Source organism: Mus caroli, chromosome 7, assembly GCF_900094665.2.
Source record: "Mus caroli chromosome 7, CAROLI_EIJ_v1.1, whole genome shotgun sequence".
Taxonomy (NCBI): domain Eukaryota; kingdom Metazoa; phylum Chordata; class Mammalia; order Rodentia; family Muridae; genus Mus; species Mus caroli.
This window is the reverse complement of record NC_034576.1, coordinates 76,339,585-76,347,099: the sequence shown is the minus strand read 5'-3', so window position 1 is coordinate 76,347,099 and position 7,515 is coordinate 76,339,585. Positions and strand designations below refer to the sequence as shown.

Sequence of the window (7,515 nt, the reverse complement as noted above, 5' to 3'; positions counted from 1 at the left end):
CCTTGGTCTAGCAAACTTTATATGCCCCAGTACAGGGGAAAGCCAGGGCCAAGAAGTGGGAGTGAGTAGGTAGGGGAGGAGACAAGGGAAGGGTATAGGGGACTTTTGGGATGGCATTTGAAATGTAAATGAAGAAAATATCTAATAAAAATTAAATTAAAAAAAGGAAAAAAAAATTAAAAAAATAAAATAAAACTTCCTCTCAACAACTGCCTCACTCCAGCGTGAAACAGCAGGGCTTTGCTTGCTGTGCCCTACTCATTGCTCAGTTGTGAAGACAGCCAGCTGTGCGCCCCTTCATAACACTGACAGCACTCACGCCACTTGTCACTACTTCTCCTAACTCTTGTGGCAGTGGTCCCATTGCTGACATTTGCTGATGAATCACATGGTGAGTTCCGATGACGTTCGGTGAATCATCCAGTCCCGGACCTTGAAATCCAGATCACCATGCTAACATAGCTGGAGCACTGTACAAACACCACAAACGTGTTTTCCCAAGAGAAGTTAATGCTCTTCCAAAAGGGAACCAGCTGTGTCAAATAAATCGCATGCAGTAGGTTGCCTTCTCCAGAGGTTTGCAAAAGGGAACTATCTTTAAAGTTGCCATCACATAAACCATTAACTGAACAGTATGCAGCGTCTGTAGACTCATCAAGCTAGATACTGAACCCTGGAGGTGGGGCAGATTTAATTTCCTGGATTGCCTGGTCAGGAACATCAGCACATATGCCATCTTTTCTTCTTTGGACAGTCATTAAATAAGGAAACAAATCTAACGATGTCTTTGGCTGCTGGTAACAGTAACCCATCAGCAGTGGCATGAGGTTTCATAGCTCTGGTGATTCTGAGTGTCACCAAATAAGAAGTGTCAATGACCGTCATGTTTCTTCAGTGGCACTGGCTGCCAGTCTCAAGGCCGGTGTTCTTGAGGCCATCAGCTTCACTTCTAAAGTTGTTGGCATCCTTACTGGCAAAGCCCAATGCTTGCTATCAAAAGGACATTTTGGTTTGATTGGCTTCATAGATTTGGCTGAAAAAACTGGAGGACTATCCCAAAAGCTGTTACCTGTCCATGAACTATGTTCTTCTAGCAGGGCTGCCATGTCTGGCCTCAGTGGGAGAGGAAGTGCCTAGACTCCCAAAGACTTGTAGTGCCAGGGTGAAGAGCTACCCAGGGGGACCTACCTGATCAGAAGGGAAGAGGGGAGGGGAGGGGAAGGATTTGGGGAGGGAGTGACCAAGAGGAGCCAGTGAGCAGGATCTAAAGTAAATAAGTAAATAAATCAATAAATAAAATTTTTAAAATTTTTTTTAAAAATTCCCAACAAATAACACATTTCAGTTTCTCAAAATTTCTGCTGCAATTCTTGAGGTAAAACCACACTGCAAAAAAAAAAAAAAAAAATCTTCATTGTGTTTCCCCTTCTTAACGTTCTTCTCTATGCTATATTGTTGTGAGAAAGTAATATATAATAGTTTTAAAAATACAAAAGATACATAGTTTATATTTGTATACATATGTTCACATATATGTTGATAGTACATGCATAGTTCAATCAATCTAGTTTATCAAAGTTTCCTATGATTTACCATTCTCAATGGCTTTTTTTTTTACATATCTCTTAGTATCACACGGAGGCAGTACTCATATCAACCACAGAATAAAGCCAGGCAGTGTTGGTGAACACCTTTAATCTCAGCACTTGGGAGGCAGAGGCAGGTGGATTTCTGAGTTCGAGGCCAGCCTGGTCTACAGAGTGAGTTCCAGGACAGCCAAAGCTACACAGAGAAACCTCATCTCAAACACAATACCTATCAGCTTCCAGATTAAGTTCTCATGATACAGATATTTTTTTTGCAGAAGTTGATTTTATAGTACATGATTTTACATTTACCCATTTATTACATTTATAATAGAGAAGAACGTTAAGAACGTGAGGTATTTTTTTTGCAGTGTGGTTTTACCTCACACAGTGTCCTTTTACCTCCAGTACTTATGCTTTCAACACCGTAGCTGCCCTCTACACCTGTGACTGGCTCACATAAGCACATTATGGCGCCAAGCCCATCACATACACCTGAATTTGTTCCAGGTGTATAAGATGAGATTGGCTCTATGATGTCATCATGCCAGGTATGAGTATGTGGGTATATCTGCATGTGGGAACACCCACCTGGAGACAGAGAAGCAGTGCCTCAGTTCCTAAGACCACCAGAAATGGGGGTTTGTGGTTTGTTTGGGGTTTTTTTGTTATTGTTGTTTTTTACCTGATAGTCTTAGGCAACCCCTGTGAAGGGGGTCGAGACCCATGGGTTGAGAACCTCTGATCTAGAAGACTAGTCAAGTAGACACATTGGGATCCTTTTTAAATCACCTTGTCATATCACATTTTCAAATACTCACTTGACTGTCATCAAACTTCTACACTGTTTAAAAACAACACCTGAATACATAGATACAAGAAACTATAGGACTGAGCAGGTTCTATTAAGGAATATACATGCATATACATACACATACACATGCAAAAACAAAGATGAAGCCATGAATTTGAAGTAGAGTGGGGAGGGATGTGGATCAGTTTGGAGGGAGGAAAGTGGGGGGAGAAATGTTGTAATTATAATCTCAAACATTTTTAAGAGTAAAAAAAGCCCACAAAAACCTGGGGCTCCAGAGACATCTGGAGTTGGTGAAGAGGACTTACTCACTGCTTTATGGAGGGAGGACCCAGGTTCGGTTCCAAGCACCCACATCATGTGTCTTCAGAACTGCCTTTAACACCAGCTCCAAGGCATTGATCAAACTCCCTCTTCTGGCATCCATGGATACCAACGCACATGTGGGATACACATGAAGAAGTCATGTTCATACACATAAAAAATAAATCATACAAACAACAACAACAAAAACAGAAGCCTGGGCCTAGAAAGATGGCTCAGCAGCTGAGAGTACTTGTTCTTGCAGAGGACGCAGGTTGGATTCCCAGTGCCCATTTAGTACCTCACAACCACCTTTAATTCCAATTTCAGAGTACCCAACTCTCTTCTAACCTCTGAGGACACCACACAGACACGTGATATACATATAGAAAGGCAAAACACTCATAAAGATAAAGATAAAGACAAACAGAAAATAGAAATCTAACTAGTGTGGTCAAGCTCATTCTAGAAATAGTGATAAGGGCTAAATGTGTTGCCCTCAATCCCTGTGTTGTATCTTTAGGCCTAATGTGACAGCTTTGGGAGGTGGGGGTCTTCTGAGAGGTAATTAGGTCATGTGGGCAGAGCCCTTACAGGAGAGCATGCTGGTACCTGATCTCAGTCTTCCACCCTCCAGAGCTATAATGTCTCATTGTTTATAAGTGGCTCAGTCAATAGTATTCATTAACAGCAGCTTGAACTGACTAAGACAGATGGATTCAATTCTCCCTACATCCTTGGCTTCCAGTAACTTAATAATGGGCAGTGCTGAGCATTGATGTTTTTCAGCCAAGATTCTCCCACTTGCAGAAACCCCTGGCTCTAAGTATGGTGTGTGTGTGTGTGTGTGTGTGTGTGTGTGTGTGTGTGTGTGTGTGTGTGTGTGTGTGTGTGTGTTTATTCTACCTCCTAGAGTCTGCAGGACTTCCAAATCCTTGAGTTGGAGAGCCTATTCAGTAGGTAAAGTGCTTTCAGTACAAGCATGAGGACCTGAGTTTAGAGCTGCAGCACTCAGGTTCAATTAATGAAAAAATAAAATTTAAAGAGCCAGATGGAATGGCATGTGCCTGTAATCCCAGCACTGGGAGATGGAGAAGATCCCAGATGTTCAGTGGCCCCACAGTCTGGCCAGTCAGTTAAGCTCTAGGTCAGTAAGAGACCCTGTCTCAGATAAGACAAACTACGAGAAGACATGTGAAACTTAGAGAAACTAAGAAAGACATGTGACATCAGCCTTAAAGTTCCAATTTTCCTCCTCCTATGGCCAGATACATTGGTCACTCTGGTCTCTCTGCAACATGCAGACTGAGTCTGGCGGAGATGGGCTTCTCAGTCCTGTGGGAACTCCTCCTTCCCCAGGTCCTCAGACATTTAGACTCTTGGATGGTTTCTCCAAGACACCTCCAATGTCATCCACCAGGACAGGGAGCTTAGAGACTGCCCTGCCCCTCAAAACAAACAAACAAACAAAACCCACCTTTCCTTTTAACTCCTGCTTCTGTCTCCATTTTTGGCAAGTTTTCTTAATCATCTGGTCTGTATATCTCAGAAGCTGCCAGTGGCCACAAGGGAAGAAGAAAGACCCATCATGGGTCACTTTGCCCTTTCTAGCTTAGTCAGATTCCTAAAAGAAAATCACATTCAGCCTTATCAGTCCAGGACCTCGTGGGGTGAGAACCCAGCACCCAGGAATATACCTGACAGTTGCTGCCCAGCAGCTGAGAAAGATGCAGAGAGCATTGGAGCCCAGATGGCTTGCAGGGTCACACACATCCTGTCTCAGTACATGGCAGCTAGCAGCCCTCCCTCCCCTCCCTCCCTTCCCTCCATTCCCGGTTTCACTTTTGCATTACCTGTGAGCCCACTCACCTGTGGAGCCTCCTTGGAGACAACTATGGAAGGGAGGAACAAGGAGCCTCAGTGGTGGGGCAGCTTTGAGACTGGCTACAACTCTGGGCTCAGGGGGAAAAGGTCTCACCTTTGTGGAGTAGCACCACTATTGGTCATTACTACCCATGTAGGAGTCATTTCAAAGACAACACCCCTTAGGCTGGTTAACCTCCAAGCCTTATTCTTTATCTATAGTGGGTCTCTCCTTAGGAACATGGCAGCCAAGTTTTCTACCTCTTTCCCATGAAACCTCTCTGTTCACTCACCCATCACCATCATCATCATCATCCTTTCTCTCTCATCCCCTACATGCACTACAAGAGTCTAGAACGCTCAGTTTCCATTGCTTAGCATCTTCTCCCAAAGTTTATCCACACCCATCTTCCTCCAAGAGGTCCCTCTGCCCTTTCCAATCCTAAGCTTCACCTATCTCAGAGGACACTGTGTGAAAGACTTGCCGCACTTATTCAAAAGGAGTCCATGCCTGGTGACCCCTAATTCCCCTAGACATCACCCCTGGATAATGATTCTCACCTGAACACAGGTGCCTTGAGTCAGCTTTGTTCGTCTTTGTGGGGCAGAGGTTCAAGATTCCCTTTGTCACCCATCAGTTGCTAGGGATGAAAGGAAACTCTGTAGTACTATGCTGACGTGACTTTTCCATGACTCAACGACATACTGTGGTCCCTTCCTGATGCTCATCCAGGAACCAGGGCTGCCTTTCTCCATGGCCCCCAAGGTCGCTCCTCAATGCCTCGTCTCTCTTCAAAGACTGGATTCATTTCAGAGTTCTGAAGAATTTACTCTCTTAGCAAAAAGGTCTTGTGCCCTGTCATTGGCCAGGTTCCATCTTTATGTGAACCGCTGGGCAGCCGAGATAGTAAAGCTGACTTGGAGGGTGGTAACTTTCTAAATAAGCTCTGGATACCTCCTTTGGGAATCTGTTACCCCAGATCATGGTTTGCTCTTTCCAAGTGAAAAAATCATGCAGTAAGTCTTCCTGAGTCTTCCCCTCTTGCAGTGACCTTGACTGAAGACTTCTTGCATTTGCCCACTGGACCACCCTCTGTCTTAGGAGTTGGACTCTATTCCAGAGTCACCAGCTCCATCACTGTGAATACCCAGTGGCTAAAGTCCTCTTTTTCTTCTAGGTGCCAGCCTCCTCCAACAGAGTCACCATATGGTGACATACATTTACTGCAGCTGCTAAGGGAGAAAGCTTGCTTTGGGAAGGCACTCTTTAGGCCCCTCTTCACAGAATGCCTAAGGGGGACTTTCAGGATTTTAGACTTTTGGAACCCTTGAGCTAAAGTTCAGTGTCCCCAAGTGGACATTTGGAAGGTAGTTCTAAAAGATCATGCTCTCGTTCAAACAAACTCTTACGGACAGATCAAGTCCATTCTGAATCCATGGAGTGGAACTGTCTCTTGAGACTAGACACCAAGTGAGGCCCAGGTACAGCAAAGCAAACTGGAAGAGTAAAGGCTCTACACTTCAATGCCAAACAGCCCAGGGCTCCAGGGAATTTCCTCCCCTGTGGAGCCAACAGTTGAAATTCACATAAACTGTCTGAGGTCACGTTTCCTTCAGTATTGATATGGAGTGAAGATGCGGATACTCCAGTGACCATTGGGAGCTTCCCTCATAGTAAAGGAATGCTTCCCACCCAAAGTTGTACATCAGCCCTTCTTCCAGGACTTGTATGTTATTCATGGGGGACGGGGGGGTGGATATTGAAGTTGTAGGTAGAATTTCCATTGCCTGCCTGTTAACCTTTCGAACAGGAGATCATCTGGATGGGTCAGGATAAGCCCATTGTGATTACAAAAGCCCTCAGAAAGGGAGGGAGGTTGCCAAGGCCTGTCAGAAGTCAAGGCCAAATCTGAAATGCCAAATCGGAAGTGCTTTGAAGAGGAATGAAAGAGCTAGGAACCAAAAGATGCAGGTAGCCTCTAAAGGGGGTGGGAGGGAGGGTAGCACAAGACAGCAAGCTTCTCCCTTGGAGCCTCCTGAAGTAACACAACATGGCTCAGAGTTGCATGACATCCCAGGGAGATGCTTATCATGCCTCTGAACTCTGGAACTAGAAGATAGTGGATTTCTACTGTTTTGGCCCATGGTAATTTGTCCCAGTGGACATAAACGAACTCACCATCTTCGATGGGGATTTTTTTCCCACCTCCTTCAAAGAATTCCCTCCTGGAAGGAAGAGAGAAGCTTCAATGACCAGGAAGGTAAAGAAGGCTCAGGAAATTCATAAAACTTAGAAGATCACAAGTTATGAGATCCACAGTGCCCTTCGAGGTTATAAAGGCAGCTTAGGTACTGCGGCAGAATGAAGACTTTCCCCATCAGAGGTACCTGTAAGTCACCCAGGTAGCTTTCCTAGCTCACCATCCATGCTAGGGTGGACTTTCTGGTGAGGCAGCTGTCTTTGAGTACTCCTCTAAGTAACCCCAATAAACTCATTGGTTCACCAAGCTAGACTTGGGTAGAATCATTGTAATTTTTATGTTTTATCAGTGGCATGCAGACGTACGCTTACATCTGCCTAGGGAAACATTACACCCTCCATCCCTCCATCTATTCTGTAACCTCTCATCAGCATTAATACTTCTCACCCATTACTCCGTAGCCCCTGACTCTTGAGACATGGAGCTCTCGTTACCAACCCATTAATGGAGACAGAACCCTTGTCTCAAATATTTGTAAGCAGTCAAGAAATATGGATGCCTGATGTCCTCTGTTTACAGGGAGCTGGCTGTTTGGAGAGTCCTGTAATTCTAAACAAAAGTGTTTCCAGTATTCTTACATGCCCACCACTAAGTGGCTACTCAGAGATACAAAGCCAAATGGACCTCATCCTTTCCTGTAAGGAATTCACTGTCTAGTTGGGAAAGGAAACACAGAAATACCAGAATT

At 44.6% G+C, this 7,515-nt stretch overlaps 1 long non-coding RNA gene across 2 annotated transcripts in view; it reads right to left on the bottom strand.

Moving 5' to 3' along the window:
- The window catches only part of LOC110298530, a 7,992-nt gene extending 1,892 nt beyond the window's left edge, over window positions 1-6,100 (bottom strand). Inside the window, exons 1-3 of one of the 2 annotated variants that reach the window (XR_002378381.1) lie at window positions 5,128-6,100; window positions 4,181-4,327; window positions 2,709-2,816 (exon numbers count right to left, since the gene is read on the bottom strand). This is a non-coding gene — a long non-coding RNA (uncharacterized LOC110298530). The remainder of the gene's footprint in view (window positions 1-2,708; window positions 2,817-4,180; window positions 4,328-5,127) is intronic. The other variant, XR_002378382.1, reaches the window with a different exon arrangement.
- Window positions 6,101-7,515: the final 1,415 nt, after the last annotated feature.